Consider the following 15,036-nt stretch of genomic DNA (forward strand, 5'->3'; position numbering starts at 1 on the left):
TGCATGTGCTGAGCGAGGACCATGTTGCAACAGCTGAATAAAGATCAGGCTTACTAGCTGCTTTGCTTCTCAATATTCTCTGGTTGGCCTCTGTTAATTTCTCCTACCAATAGGGAACCCACTTAAGGACTCTATACAGGCTCTTGGATACCCCATAAGGGAAAAGGAGCAGGTTTTTCTTATAACAGTAGTACCTGAGTTCACCCTTCATGGATCATCTTCTGTGGTTTTCTGGGGGCAGCTGAGGACATGCCAGGATCTGGCTGCCACGGACACTTCCATCCCAGGATGACCTGTATTTAGAGGCATCCCACCTAGAACAGCGGAGGGAGAACGTAACCATTGTGGCTGGCAGCCACAGAGAACCTTCTCCTCCATAGATTTGTCTAATCCACTTTTACAGCCATCCAAGCTGGTTCCTCTGCTGAATCTGGCGCACAGCCTTATCTATCTCTGCGCTCAAGGTAGCTATATTTTAAAAATTTAGAAACCCACAATAGGGTGCTAATGCTTTCCATTTGGGCAGCTAAAAGATGAGAAACAAGTGTGCAAGTTTCCAGGTACTCCAGCTTCAAGCAAAGGACAGGTGGTGCGTGGGAGAAATTTGCCTGCAGGTGTAGCCATCTCTGTTTACATGTTGCAAAAGACTAAGGAGGGAGGAGCAGGCAGGCATTCAAATGAGGCTGCATGAAGCATCCTTCAGATATTAGTTCGCACTCAGGCCTCTTAAAAAGGTAAAGGGACCCCTGACCATTAGGTCCAGTTGTGGCTGACTCTGGGATTGCGGTGCTCAACTCGCTTTATTGGCCGAGGGAGCTGGTGTACAGCTTCCGGGTCATGTGGCTAGCATGACTAAGCCACTTCTGGTGAACCAGAGCAGCACATGGAAACACCGTTTACCTTCCCGCCGGAACTGTACCTATTTATCTACTTGCACTTTGACGTGCTTTTGAACTGCTAGGTTGGCAAGAGCAGGGACCGAGCAACGGGAGCTCCCCCCGTCACAGGGATTCAGACTACCGACCTTCTGATCAACAAGTCCTAGGCTCTGTGGTCTAACCCACAGCGCCACCCGCGTCCCCTCAGACCTCTTAGGATGTAGCAATCTCTCTCTCTCTCTCTCTCTCTCTCTCTCTCTCTCTCTCACACACACACACACACACACACACACAAGCTATTTCCCTGTCCCTAAAATCCAAAAACCAGCCATCATCCCTCAGACCTCTGCTCCATCCTTAGGTGAAACACACAAAAGTGATTCACGTGTAATGTTCACTTAGAGCTTATCCACACCTACACTTTCCAGAGATCCACACTTTTTAAAGCATTTCCACCCCTGCACAAGCTTTCACCATGAAAACCCACTCTCTGAAGCTGAATCAGATCAAATGTCAATCCAGGTCTTCCACGGACCGATGTTTGCTCTGACGGAGCTTTAAAGTGCGGGTTTTCACGGGGAAAGATCTGGAGCAAAGAAGAAAGACTCAACATAGAATCATAGAGTTGTAGAGTGGGAAGGGACCATTAGGATCATCTAGTCCAACCCCCTGCAATGCAGGAATTTTTCACCCAATGTGGAACTTGAACCCACAATCCTGGGATTAGGAGTCTCCTGCTTTACCGACTGAGCTATGCGCACACCCTTCCACACTTGCGCATGTGTACCAGAGACAGCGTGTGCCTGTGTTCTGTTCAGTGGGTGGAGAAGCCTGTGGAGTATCCTTTGGAAGTGAAACTTCTCCTTCCAGTATTCCTGATCCCAAGCACAATGCTGGCACAGAAGGAAAAACCCCTCCTCTACAAAATAATGTGTTTTTATGCTATAGCCACAAGGTGGCAGCTCCTGAATGAAAAACACAACGGGAAAGACGTGTGCCAAACTTGTGCGGCTTCCTCAGCGTGCAGGTTCGTAGCAGTGCAGTTTTGTGCTGGAAGAAATTCAGACAGACTCCAGTTCTTCAGTCAGTTCAGTGCTTTACTGACAGGACCAAAGCATAAACAAAAAATTCCTTCCAGTAGCACCTCAACTAAGTTAGTTCTAGGTATGAGCTTTTGTGTGCATGCACACTTCTTCAGATACATCTCTAGACTGTCATCTTTCCTACTAGATCTGTGATACTTCCACAATATTAACACATCACTGCCATCTAGAGGGGCAACTCAATAATGCAAGAAAAGTGGGATGAAAAGTGGAGGCTTTCAGCAAGACGTTACAGGCTATGCACTCATTGGAAAGGAAGCAGTTCGTCCACCTTAAAATTTTAGCAGGGGCAAACAGTATTGAGACTAGGGTCACCTTCATACCATACAGTTAAAATTCTGAGATACCACTTGAAATATACTTGGAGTCGAGAGTGGATTTCATGCTCTTTATTCAGCTCATAGTGGTGAGGAGGAATGGAAGTTCCCCTAGAATGTCTGCCTTATATACATTATTTACACAATAGGCCCCGCGTGATTGGCTAATTCCGGGATTCTCCTGTAGGCCAATCAGGTTGCGGATTGACTTCCACCTGGAGCTGGATTGGGTGGCTCCTGTGGACCAGTCAGACTCCTATTGTTCTAGGACCAACCATTTTGAATCCTATTCAACTCAGTACATAACACCACTTTAAAGTGTAGTTTATAAAGGGGGCAGAGAAGTGTTAGGAGATCCCTGTTCCCCCTCCCTGAACTACATTTCCCAGACTTCTTTGGAAACTGGCCCTTCCCTGTCGCAGCCATGTGGTTAATGGAACACTTTCCCAGGCAGGTTTGGCTGGCGCCAACTTTCTCATGATTTCAGTACCACGCCAAAAGCATGTTCTGTTTTCCTAGGCATTTGAGTAGCAGCAATGACATTATATGACACTGTTAAATCTCCTTTCTATTTATTTTATTACTTTATTTCTTACCTTGATTGTAAATCGCTTTGGGGCTCCCCCCTCTCTATATATGAAGTTTCTCTATATATACGAAGTTGCACTGGTCTGTTGTCACACTGTTATTTTACATCATCAGACAACCCTACCTCTCCTGCGAAGATTCAGTTGAACCCATGGACAACACAATCCCATTTATTTCAATGAGTCTGCTCCAAGTTACTTTAATGAAACCTGTCAAGCACTTTGACCACTTTGACCAAACTGCGGGAGGCAGTGGTGTGCTCTGGTCCATGGGGTCACGAAGAGTCGGACACGACTAAATGACTAAACAACAACAAATCAAGCACTTTAATCATTGATTAAACTTTGAGATAAAACAGTGCAATTGGGACATACAAACAACATTTGCGTGCCTTCAAAGGCACGGCTTAGTCATGAATCTGAATCAAAGTGCCCTGACTCCATCACAAACAATAACATAATCAGAAAAGGTTGGGTTTGGTAGTGTAATAAACAAAAATCTGCTCTTATTCCCTTATGGGGGTCACAAGAGCCCTTATAGAGTCCTTTGTAGGTTCTCCATCGGTCGGAGAAAATAACAGAGGCCAACCAGAGAATATTGAGAAGCAAAGCAGCTAGTAAGCCTGATCTTTATTGAACTGTTGCAACAGGGTGCTCCGCTCTCACGCAGGAAAGGAGGAGGACCCAGAACAAAGGTGTGCCTGTCCTTTATAGACATTTTTAATTCCTTGCCCTGGAGCTCAAGACCACCCCTCCATACATCATGCATACATCACAGAAGAGGTGTAACCCAAGACTACCCCCCACAAACATCATACCTACATCACAGAAAAGGTGGTCTACGACAGAAATTTGAATGTTGTTGTTTTTCCTGTCGGCTAGGTTATCTGATCACGCCTTATCTGATTGCCTTTCCTGGTAGCCTGCCCATTCCTTTGAGATGGTGATTACCCAATTCCTGCCCTCCCTCCTTGCAGAGAAAACACTTGGTCAGTTTGGGAGTCAAAATGGTTTCAGGGCGGTCTTCCTGTGCTGCTGCAGATGGGTGGTTCCCATATCTATGTACATGCTAGATTGGTATATTTATGAACACACACACGACCTTAATTTTTTTATTTCAGTGATGTACCTATGGCCCCCAGTATGAGAGTAAATTACTCTGTTTGGGGGGGGGCAGAACAGAAAATGGGGTTTGCAGCACACAACTGCACTAAAGCAGCACTCTGGCACCAGTTTGGAGTCAATCAGGTAAGGCTGGATTTGGGGGTATATCTATGGCCCTTGGTTGACTGTCAATCACTCAGGTTGGGGGGGTGTGCAGAAAGCAGGGTTTGTGGCACAAAACGGCATCAAACCAGCACACTACTTTGACACCAGTTTGGAGGCAATCTGACAAGGTTGGGTTTTCAGCCATTTACTTGTGACCCCGGTTCGAGTGACAATTACCTAGTTTGGGGGGTGGCACAAAACGTGGGACTTGTGGCGCAAAACAGCACAAAACTAGTGCTAAACTTTGGCATCAGTTTTTTTTTTGGGGGGGTGGGATCTGAAATTTCAGGGGTGTTCAGTTTCAGAGCTGACAGCCTGCCACTCCTCCTTTCCCGGCCAGACACTGCTGGCTTGGATGAAGAGAGAGAGAGAGTTGGAAGACAGCCAAAGTGAAGCCAGGCTGCAAACAGATAAGATAGGCTTGGAAACTCTGTCCACTGACAGTGGGGAAGGGCCAATAAAGACTCTCAGTCCTCACCAGGTGCTGGAAAAGGCTCAGAGAAGAGTGGAAGAGGAGGGGTAGAAAGGCGAGTGTCACAGTCCGGTTCACGGGTGATCGAAGACCCGACTGGGGATGTCGGGACAGGGAGCAAGATGGTGGGGTAGGAGCAGGAATGGGAGTTCAGAAGCCAGGAGTCAGGAAGTCAAGAGTCCGGGGGTCAGAGAGCCGGGAGCCAAGAAGCCAAGGGTCTGAGGGTCCGGAAGCAAGGAGTCATGAAGTCAAGGGTCCGAGGATCAAGAAGCAAGGAGTCACAAAGTCAAGGGTCCGAGGGTCGAGAAGCAAGGAGTTCAGGAGTCAGGTGTCTGAGGATCAAGAAGCAAGGAGTCACAAAGTCAAGGGTCCGAGGGTCGAGAAGCAAGGAGTCCAGGAGTCAGGGGGTCTGAGGATCAAGAAGCAAGGAGTCACAAAGTCAAGGGTCCGAGGAACAAGAAACAAGGAGTCCAGAAGTCAAACGCAGCAAGGCAGGGAACGTGTTGCTGTGGCTGACCTTATATCCCTTCCCGGCTCTTGCCACCAGGTGCAGTGAGTTACCAATCAGCCTCACCTGTGTGGCTGCGCCTTGCCTCTTCAGAATAAACTTAGCAAGGCCCCAGTCCTGCAAAGTCCTATTGGTCACAGGGCCTGGCTCCTGCACGCACACCTGACAGTGAGGTTCTGGCGCTGTTCTTGTTGGACACAGGGATCTGATTCAGACTAGAGCATCTATCGTTGCTGGGAGAGAGTGTGAAGCTCTGGGTATTTGCTTCTGTAAATAAAACTATCTTGAACTGACGGGAGTCTTGTTACTGCTGTTCAGCTGGCTCATTTCCAGGGATCATTATAGGGGGTCACACGTTAATGAAGCTGGTGGAGATGAATGAGCTGTCTTTGTGCATCTTGGCCTTTTCCTTTTTTAAATAAAAATATTTTTATTAGCAATTTCCATATAACAGCTTATCAAAACATATCTTAAACATTATTTCCCCCCTTCCCCCCCCCCAAACACCCCTGCCCCAGAAACGTCCCTCAGCTCTCTCTCTGATTTCTCAGCACATATTATTCTCTGCATACTGTAAAATTGTCTAAATCCTTATATTATATTTCTACTATGTTAACAATCAATAAATTTGTGTATGTTTATCCAGAATGCAGCAGTCTGATTGGTCCGCAGGAGCCACCCAATCCAACTCCAGATAGAAGTGAATCTGCAACCTGATTGGCCTACAGGAGAATCCCAGAATTAGCCAATCATGTGGGGCCCATTGTGTAAATAATGTATATAAAGCAGACATTTCGGGGGAACTTCCATTCCTCCTCACTACTATGAGCTGAATAAAGAGCATGAAAGCCACACTCGATTCCGAGTATATTTCAGAGTCCAATTCATTTTGGTTTTTTTAAAAAGAAAATTGTAAAAAGTTCCCATTCTTCTTTGAAATCACAGTTGTCCCTATCTCGCAATTTGTATGTCAATTTAGCCAACTCTGCATAGTTCATTATTTTCTCTTGCCACTGTTCATTTGTCGGGGTTTCCTCGTTCTTCCATCCTTGTGCTATCAAGACTCTTGCCGCTGTTGTAGCAGACATAGATAAGTTCTTTGTTTTCCTTGGCAAGTCTTGTCCTACAATCCCTAACAAAAAAGCTTCTGGTGTTTTTTTTTGCAAATGTCCTTTCGAACATTTTCTTCAATTCATTATATATCATTTCCCAAAATCATTTCCTTTTCCATAGCCACTGGCGGGGTGGCATTGCATACCTGGCTTCAGTTTGGTGCTCCTGCTGCCGAGCTTGCAATGTGCCCAACTTCCTGCTGTCTCGCCACTGCCCAATTGGTAAGCAGTGGCGATGTGTGGCATTAGAAAGTCACCTAAACCACCTCATCCCTTCCTGCTGGGTACTGCTGCCAATCACACCCTGACCATATGTCTAATTTAAACCCTGATTTCTGGTTGGCCAGAAGCGGCTTAGTCATGCTGGCCACATGACCCGGAAGCTGAATGCCATCTCCCTCGGCCAGTAAAGCGAGATGAGCGGCGCAACCCCAGAGTTGGTCACGACTGGACCTAATGGTCAGGGGTCCCTTTACCTTTACCTATCATAGAATCATTGAATTGTAGAATTGGAAGGGACCCCAAGGCTCGTCTAGTAGCTAGCCCAAATCCCTACAATGCAGGAATCACATCTAAAGAACCCCTGGCAGATGCCCATTCAACCTCTGTTAAAAAACCTCTAATGAAGGAGAGCCTGCCACCTTCTGAGGTTGTCCACTCCATTGTCAAACGGCTCTTACCCCCCAGAAAGTTCTCTCTGATATTGAGCTGATATTCCTATTCTTCCCAGTAGTGATGTATGGAAGTGAGAGCTGGACCACAAAGAAGGCTGATCACCGGAGAACGGATGCTTTCGAATTCTGGTGCTGGAGGAGACTCTTGAGAGTCCCATGGACTGCAAGAAGATCAAACCTATCCATTCTGAAGGAAATCAGCCCTGAGTGCTCACTGGAAGGACAGATCCTGAAGTTGAGGCTCCAATACCTTGGCCACCTCATGAGAAGAGAAGACTCCCTGGAAAAGACCCTGATGTTGGGAAACATGGAGGACACAAGGAGAAGGGGACGACAGAGGACGAGATGGTTGGACAGTGTTCTCGAAGCTATTAACATGAGTTTGACCAAACTGCGGGAGGTAGTGGAAGACAGGAGGGCCTGGCGTACTCTGGTCCATGGGATCACGAAGAGGCGGACACGACTAAATAACAACATAATTTGAATCCATTAGTTTGGGTCCTACCCAGTAGAAAACAAGCTTGCTCCATCTTCCTGGTGACAGCCCTTAAGATATTTGAAGATGGGTTTCATGCAACCTCTCAGTCTTCTCCAGTCTAGACGTAGGACTCCCCAATGCAGTTGGAGCATGGGAAGAAAGAGAGAATGTTATAAATGCTAATAAAAATGTGTATGCATCCCCCCCTCTCCGCCCTCCAATTTCGATTTAGGGCCCAGATTTTCCCATGCCAGATTGGTTCCACTCCAAATACTGGATAGGGCCCTGACTACCATAAGGAGGGACATAATAACTCTAGTAATGAGCGAGATTTGCCAGAGATTCCGTGTCTTCAGACATTGCTTGCAGGTTTGAAGTGCTTCCAATGTAGGTGTATGTGTGACCCAGCTGAGCCTTGATTAAAGGACCCAAACCAGGTGTGCTTCATAGGGCATCACTCACCTCCTTTCATGCAAGAAACACCCCTGATAAGCTCAACCATCCCAGCAATTATTTGCAATCTGCTGCAATTGTGGTTACAAGGAATCCTTTGCGGCTCTGTTTCTTTCCAGTAAAGGTGGGTGAAGAAGCAGTTGCTTCACCCAAAGTCGTAAACCAGTCTCTGTGCCGGGATGATAAAACAGAAACACTTGTTATGAATGTCTATTTGGGTTCCTTGCCAAGAAATGACATTACTTCCTTAATGGACTGGAGAGAGAAGGGATGTCTTTTTTCCCTGTGATCTGGGGCCTCTACAGACTTCTTTTTCACTGCACATTGCACATTCAGGATGGTTTGTGCTCTGAACAGTATTAGGGTATTCACAAAAGTTCCCAGGATTTTGTTTCACTCAGGGATTGGGTTTTGCAGGACAGAGCTAGCACAGCTAGCACAGGTTCCCCCCCCCCCCAAAGGTAAAGGACCCCTGCATGGTTAAGTCCAGTCAAAGGTGACTATGGGGTTGTGGTGCTCATCTCGCTTTCAGGCCGAGGGAGCCTGCGTTTGTCCACAGACAGCTTTCCGGGTCATGTGACCAGCATGACTTAACTGCTTCTGGCGCGACGGGACACCGTGACGGAAACCAGAGTGCACAGAAACACCGTTTACCTTCCCACTGCAGTGGTACTTATTTATCTATTTGCACTGGTGTGCTTTCGAACTGCTAGGTTGGCAGGAGCTGGGACAGAGCAACAGGAGCTCATCCCATTGTGGGGATTCGAACCGCCGACCTTCTGATCGGCAAGCCCAAGAGGTCAGGAAACCTTTTCAGCAGGGGGCTGGTCCACTGTCTCTCAGACTTTGTGGAGGGCCGGGCTATATCTTGGCGGGGGGGGGGGGGAGAACAAATTCCTATGGTGGATCTGTGGCCCTCCAGATGTTGTTAGATTCGATGGGGTTGGCTGGGAAACTGCCCTGAGTGCAAAATATTGTGTAGCACAACTATAACCAGGAGTAGGAGCCTGTCATTGCATTAGGCCTGTGCTCAGACATCTCCACTGGCTGCCGATTTGTTACCAGACCAAGCTGATGGTTTTACTCCTGATATATATAAAGCCCTTGACAGATTGAGGCCAGTTTAGTATGCAATGACATTGCTCCAGGAATGGGAAACATGCAACATTGCTGGAGAACAGGCTTCCATCCTCCTTGGCCATTGCTCATGCCGGCTAAGGGGGAGGTGGACTCCAGCAAAATCTGTAAGGCTCCAAGAATCATGGGTCTAAACGTAGGTTCTGTTACCTCTCCTGGTATGCCCCATGGAGGACCTTAAGGTCCATATATATCAACACTCTAGAGGTCCCAGGCCCTAAGGAAGTTAGATTAGCCTCAACCAGAGCCAGGGCCTTCTCAACACTGGCTCCAATCCTGGTGGAACGCTCTGTCTCATGAGACCAGGGCCCTGCAGGATCTGATTTCTTTCCGCAGGGCCTGTAAGACAGAGTTGTTCCACCTGGCCTTTGGCTTGGAATCAGTTTGATTCGCTCCCCCTCTTTCTTTTTCCTTTCTCCTCCTATGAAGAGATTGCACCCTCATGTTTTAATGTTGTATCTTAATCTTTTAAATTGCATTTTAATCAACTTGTTTTTATTATTGGTTGTTAACCACCCGGTTAGAGCCCAGTCTTGGCTGGGGAGGGCGGGGTATAAATAAAAATTCACCATCATCATCATTATTATTTATTGTAATTGCTGGACTACAACTTCCATCAGTCTTGACCAGTGTTCCCCAAAGTGGGCAAGATTGTCCCCGGCCCTGGAATTATCAGCAGGTGGAAGTACAGTAGTGTCAGGTGGAATTGGAAGGGCGTTGGATTAAAAAAAGGGGGGCAGGGGAAGCATAAAGAACGAAGAGAAGAGATTTTTGAAAAACCATTCGTACAGGTTTCATCTGCTGTGTAATTGCACTTACCACCAGGTCAGGTGCCGTGGTGGGATGGCAACAACGTCTCCTGTGGATTCGGCAGTTGTGCTAGAAGCAGGTTTTTTTTCCTGGGCTTTGATGAACCCTTTTCAGCTTCACCCAGGCCTGGGAAACGGATCTCAGCTTGCCTGCCTATTTGGCTGATGGCAGGCGGGCCCAAGCACCAGTTGCACCCCTGGGACTGATTGGACTGAGCCAGGGGGACACTGTTTCTTTTCCCTTGAAAAGAGGGCAGTAGGCCTCACAGCATTCATAAAGGGACAACTGGACCAAAAATTATTAAAATAATGGGGATGTGCTAAAGAGTATATTAAAAAAACATTGTTCTGGAGTAAGCATATCGGTATGTGACGAATGAAGTTTTGCAGGGTTAAAGAAAGAGAAAAATGGTGCAAAAAGTATAAAAATAAAGGTAATCTACATTAGACACAACAATTTAGAAAGAGGAAAAATTTTGAGTGAGAGCTGGACCATAAAGAAGGCTGATCGCCGAAGAATTGATGCTTTTGAATTATGGTGCTGGAGGAGACTCTTGAGAGTCCCATGGACTGCAAGAAGATCAAACCTATCCATTCTGAAGGAATGAGTGCTAATTGGAAGGACAGATCCTGAAGCTGAGGCTCCAATACTTTGGCCACCTCATGAGAAGAGAAGACTCCCTGGGAAAGACCCTGATGTTGGGAAAGATGGAGGGCACAAGGAGAAGGGGACGACAGAGGACGAGATGGTGGGACAGTGTTCTCAAAGCTACCAACATGAGTCTGACCAAACTGTGGGAGGCAGTGGAAGACAGGAGGGCCGGGCGTGCTCTGGTCCAGGGGGTCACGAAGAGTCGGACATGACTAAACAAATAAACAACAACAACAAAAATTTTGAGGTCTTAGAACAAAGGAAGGAAGTCAATATGTGTATATTTACGTAATGATTAGAATGATGATATGGTTTTATTTGTAGATGTGTGTTTTTATTTTTTGTTTGTTTCTTTGTGTTTGTTTCTCTTGTGTTTTGTTTTTTTCTTGTTTGTACTGTTTTATTTTGGATTCAATGTTTGCGATTTTTGTTGTAATTTTGCATTGAAGATAAAATATTGAATAAAATATTGAAAAAAGAAAAAAGAAAAGGGGGCAGTAGACCATACACATTTGGGAACCTCTTGGTCTTGGTCTTGGCCATGCTGGCTGTGGGTGAGGGGAGTTAGGGGTCTAAGTATCTAAATACCAAGTTAATTACTCAAATTGGTTTATCTGGAGCCGTATACTCCTGGGATGACCAAATGCCTCTTCCCAGAGAGCAGTGTAGGATGGGGGTTCCAGCAAGATGTCCTTTATCAGCACTATTCTAAGAGTATGTCTGCTTGGAAATAAAGTTAATTGGGTTCAGTGAAACCCGCACACAATAGGATAAAGAATGTCAGCCTTCCTAAGTTATTCCTCCCCGCCTCTGCATCTTCACACACCCATGCTACCACCCTCAGGTGAAGCGATGGTGGGATGAAAAACATCTTGTGAAACAAGGAAGTGAAAATAATTAGAGAGCGCCTATTAAACAGCTGACAATTAAACAGCTGACTGTTAATTTTAGGCTCCCAGAATTGAGCAATAATTATTTCCTCTATGCGCACCAGCGAACCGTATAAAAAGGGTTGTCCCCCAATGGGTTTACACCAGAAGCACCCGGTCCTCTGAAACCATCTCTTCGGATCCAGTAGGAAACCAGGTAATTTCTTTCCTTTTAATGGGCAAATGGTTCTGCAAATGCTTCTCTTCTCCGAAGGTTCTTCAATATCAGACTAACCTGATTTGATCTCTCCCCCCCATACCCAACTTTTACCCAAAGTGAAATGTTGAGGGAAATTTCTGAGTTCCTCCCTGGGCAAAATTCTGGAGAAATGACATAAAGAGTGTTTCAGTTGAGCTATGGTTTGGTGTTCCTATGCTTCTCGCTGATTTTGAATGTCCCCGGGGGACATCTTCTGGAGAAAAGAGTCTGTCCAGTTAGCGTAACTGATAATGTTTGGGGACTCAACTTGGCACCAAACATTTCCTAAAGAGGACCTTCTGGTGGATTTGGAGCGCACTAGGGGAATATACGGGACGCGGGTGGCGTTGTGGGTTAAACCACAGAGCCTAGGACTTGCTGATCAGAAGGTTGGCGGTTCGAATCCCTGCGATGGGGTGAGCTTCCATTGCTCAGTCCCACCTCCTGCCAACCTAGCAGTTTGAAAGCACGTCAAATTGCAAGTAGATAAATAGGTACCACCCTGGCGGGAAGGTAACCGGCATTTCTGTGCACTGCTCTGGTTCGCCAGAAGCGGCTTAGTCATGCTGGCCACATGACCTGGAAGCTGTACGCCGGCTCCCTTGACCAATAAAGCGAGACGAGCACCGCAACCCCAGAGTTGGCCACGACTGGACCTAATGGTCAGGTGTCCCTTTACCTTTACCTTTAGAGCTGCCCTCTTGAGATTCAGACTGCAGGTGCATCTAGTTCAAGTCCTGCCAGCACTGAATGACAGCTGAGTTTAATTGAAAGAACACAGATAAAACATAGGTGTGTGTGTGTATGCTAAAAACAAAAAGCTATAACAGAAATGTAGTTTTGGAACATAGGACCAGGATTTTTTTAAATATCCATTTTCACTCTCCCCACCCCTTTCTCTGAAAGTAACACATAGTGTCTTCTTCTTCTTTGGTGATCCCTCGTAGCCGAGTAAGATTGTCTTCCATAAACATGGTTTTAACAGAGAGTCTGTAAGGGACTGTGGAGGCCAAGTCTGGATCCACACGTCCTACCACAGTGGGGACATTGGTTTCCCAGCAGGATTGATCACGGTGAGGGTTTTCCAAGCCTGCCTTCCTCTTGGCACGTTTCTCCCTTGCGTCCTGAGTTCGAGTGTCTTCAAAGCCCATGACACCTTTGGTAAAGCTGGAATGCTTGTAGGCTAGTGCTCCCCAGTTGTCAGTATTTATACTACATTTTTAAAGATTTGCCTTGAAAGGGTCTTTAAACCACCTTTGATGACCACCAGCATTACGCTTTCCATTTTTAAGTTCGGAATAGAGTAGTTAACACATAGTGCATTGCATTCCGGGTAACTTCTTGGAAGCCACATGGCTGTGGTGGGTTGGGACCAGAGGGAAAATTGAGGCTGGGGGCTGGAAGCTCAGGGTGGATGGGGGGGGGGAGAGGAAAAGGTGGATGAAGCAACAGGTGCAGTAGTCTAGTATCTACTCACACAATCCCTCTCTGTCCTCTACCCAGCCATGCAAGAGGCATGACCAGAGTTGAAAGACACATTTCACACATACCATAAAAAGGTTTGGGACATGAAGCAGGGCTTTGTGAGGGATGCAGAGAAGAGGCATGGCTGCCAAGAGGGGTGTTTGATCTAGTAATAATAATAATAATAATAATAATAATAATAATAATAAGAAGAAGAAGAAGAAGAGCTCTGAGGGCAGATAGAGTACCTTCAATGGCTGCATTCGACCCCTTGGCCTGAGGTTCCCTACATCTGCTTTAACCCAATTTTGCATATTATATCCGCTCTTCCAAAAACCTCATTCTTGGCAATAGACCTCATAATTGTAATAAACTTTATGCAATAGGTAGAACACAGTAGAAAAGGTTTGAGTGAAAACACTGCGGAAATCAGGGGGTGGGAAGTCAATTTATGAAACGATGTAGCTGTTTGGTACGAAGATGATTGTGAAAATGTTTGAAAAAGTTAATAACAAAATGATACTGCAATAACCTCGTTTCAGATCTTTCCCAACCAGCTTCAAGATGTCTCTGCTGAATGACGGTATCTTGATGGAGGACTTCTATGACCCAGAAATGGAAGGCCTGGACTCCTTCTATCAGTATCCGTACTGCTACCGACCACGTCAGCGTAGCTGCTACTACCCTAGGGGTTATGGCTATGGCTATGGTGGCGGCTATGGCGGCTATGGTTCCAAGTGGCGTCCTGGCTACACTTGGCAATATCCACAGTACTGCCCGCCACAGTATTATGGCCCCGGTCGCTGGCCATGTTACTACCCTGGTAAGAGGTGGCCATGTTAAGTCCAGATGAAACATGGATGATCCAGGAAAGAAGAGGCAGGATTCTGACCCGCAGCTGAATGAATGGACACAGTAGTCAGAATTGCTGAGAACTCCAGAGGCCCTACTGTTCAGCCAGTGGGATTTGTGAGGTCTCCGCACTTCTATTAATGCTTCATGCTTGGACTTTATTCCTTTGGTTCCCCCTGTTTCCTGGCGTCTTGTATCCCAGCCGTTGGTGCTATGCTAGGACTCTCTACCAAATTGTGTTTCAGCAGCTCTTGGCTGAAGGAGGCTCATCGCAGAATAGCAACCAACTCTGCTTTTTTGTTGTCGCCTCGATCCATGATGATGTATATCAGCTTTCCAAGAAACAAGATGTTTCATATCTCTGTTACTGCTGCATGTTTTTCAACTGCAACAGGCCATTTCCACTGGCTCCTTCCTTCATATCCTCAATAAAAATTTCAGCATCTCCTAGAGCAAAATGGTTTTGTCTACTTCTCTTCATTTTCTACCACAAGAGTATTCAGTGGTGGGCCTCTGGGTGTGGTTGGGGTCCACCTCACAGCAGCCCACCCAAGATGGCCAATGGTCAGAGGTGGTGAGGGTTGATATCCCACAACTTCTGCTGGGCACCATGTAAACTATCCTTGCTCTTTGACAAGGGAACCTGTGCTAAAGACAACTGGTTGATTACCAAAATCATTTCTAGATACATTCTGGGGATCAGGGGTAGGCAATAGTAGCAGCAGTAGTAGTAATTAACAATAATAATATTTATACCCCATCCATCTGGCTGGGTTTCCCAAGCTACTCTGGGTGACTTTCAGCACATATGAAAATATAATAAAATGTCAAACATAAAAAAACATCCCAATACAGGGATGCCTTGTCTGGTAATATTCAATTTTCATCCTCCTGGATGAAATAACAATATATTATACCCCGCCCATCTGGCTGAGTTTCCCCAGCCACTCTGGGCAGCTCCCAACAGAACATTAAAAGCATGATAAAACATTAAACATCACAAACTTCCCTAAACAGGACTGCCTTCAGATGTCTTCTAAAAGTCAGATGTTTATTTCCTACACAGCTGATGGGAGGGCATTCCACAGGGAGGGCACCATCACTGAGAAGGCCCTCTGCCTGGTTGCCTGTAATCACACTTCT

General features: G+C 46.3%; 1 long non-coding RNA gene across 1 annotated transcript; it reads left to right on the forward strand.

Annotated features, from left to right (window-relative positions):
* The first annotated feature begins 11,400 nt into the window (after positions 1-11,400).
* Positions 11,401-14,351, forward strand: LOC310833484. Its single transcript, XR_014558698.1, has 2 exons — positions 11,401-11,535; positions 13,584-14,351. It is a non-coding gene; the product is annotated as an uncharacterized lncRNA (long non-coding RNA).
* The last annotated feature ends 685 nt before the right edge of the window (positions 14,352-15,036 follow it).

Source organism: Podarcis gaigeae (assembly GCF_964106915.1).
Source record: "Podarcis gaigeae genome assembly, chromosome: 16".
NCBI lineage: Eukaryota > Metazoa > Chordata > Lepidosauria > Squamata > Lacertidae > Podarcis > Podarcis gaigeae.